General features: G+C 42.3%; 1 pseudogene; it reads left to right on the top strand.

Moving 5' to 3' along the window:
• The first annotated feature begins 159 nt into the window (after positions 1-159).
• LOC102816735 lies at positions 160-1,094 on the top strand (annotated as a pseudogene).
• The last annotated feature ends 8 nt before the right edge of the window (positions 1,095-1,102 follow it).

The following is a 1,102-nucleotide window of genomic DNA, read 5'->3' as shown; positions in this document are numbered from 1 at the left end:
AAGAAAAAATTCAAGCTTCGACTTTCATTATTGATGGATTCTCTGGGGAAATTATTGACTGATGCAGAAAGCATCAAAGAAGATGAAAGAGGCCTCCCAGCCCATCCTGCAACTTTCGATTCTGGGCTCCCTCCCAGCTCTCCTGCCCACCTGCCCACCATGGCCGACAAGGAAGTACCCTTTGATGACACTGTGGAAGAACAAGTGATTAATGAGGAGTACAAAAAAAAAAAAGAACACCCCTTTTCTTTATGATTTGGTGATGATCCATGCCCTTGAGTGGCCCAGCCTAATTACACAGTGGCTTCCAGATGTAACCAGACCAGAAGGGAAAGACTTCAGCACTCACTGACTTGTTCTGGGAACACACACATCAGATGAACAAAACTACCTAATGATAATGCTCAGTTTGATGGGTCACACTATGACAGTGAGAAAGGAGAATTCGGAGGGTTTGGCTCAGTTAGTGGAAAGTTTGAAATAGAAATCAAGATCAACCATGAGAAGAAGTAATCATGGCTGCCCGTTATATGTCCCAGAACCCTTGCATTATTGCATCAAAGACTCCATCCAGTGATGTTCTTGTTTGTGACTACACAAAACACACTTCTAAAGCAGACCCTTCTTGAGCATGCAACCCAGATCTTTGCCTCCATGGACATCAAAAGGAAGGCTATGGGCTTTTTTGGGATCCAAATCTCAGTGGTCACTTGCTTAGTGCTTCAGATGACCATACCATCTGGGACATTAGTCCTGTTCCAAAGGAAGGAAAAGTGGTGGATGCAAAGACCATCTTTACTGAACATACAGCAGTAGTTGAAGATGTTTCTTGGCATCTGCTCCATGAGTCTCTATTTGGGTCAGTTGCTGATGATCAGAAACTTATGATCTAGAATACCCTTTCAAATAATACTTCCAAACCAAGTCACTCAGTTGATACTTTCACTGCTGAAGTGAACTGCCTTTCTTTCAATCCTTATAGTTAATTCATTCTTGCCACAGGATCAGCTGACAAGACTGTTGCTTTGTGGGATCTAAGAAATCTGAAACTTAACTTGCATTCCTTTGAATCACATAAGGATGAAAAATTCCAGGTTCAGTG

Source organism: Chrysochloris asiatica, unplaced genomic scaffold, assembly GCF_000296735.1.
Source record: "Chrysochloris asiatica unplaced genomic scaffold, ChrAsi1.0 scaffold01417, whole genome shotgun sequence".
In the NCBI taxonomy this organism is placed as follows: domain Eukaryota; kingdom Metazoa; phylum Chordata; class Mammalia; order Afrosoricida; family Chrysochloridae; genus Chrysochloris; species Chrysochloris asiatica.
Note: the sequence above shows the minus strand (reverse complement) of the source record. Positions and strands in the feature narration are given on the sequence as shown.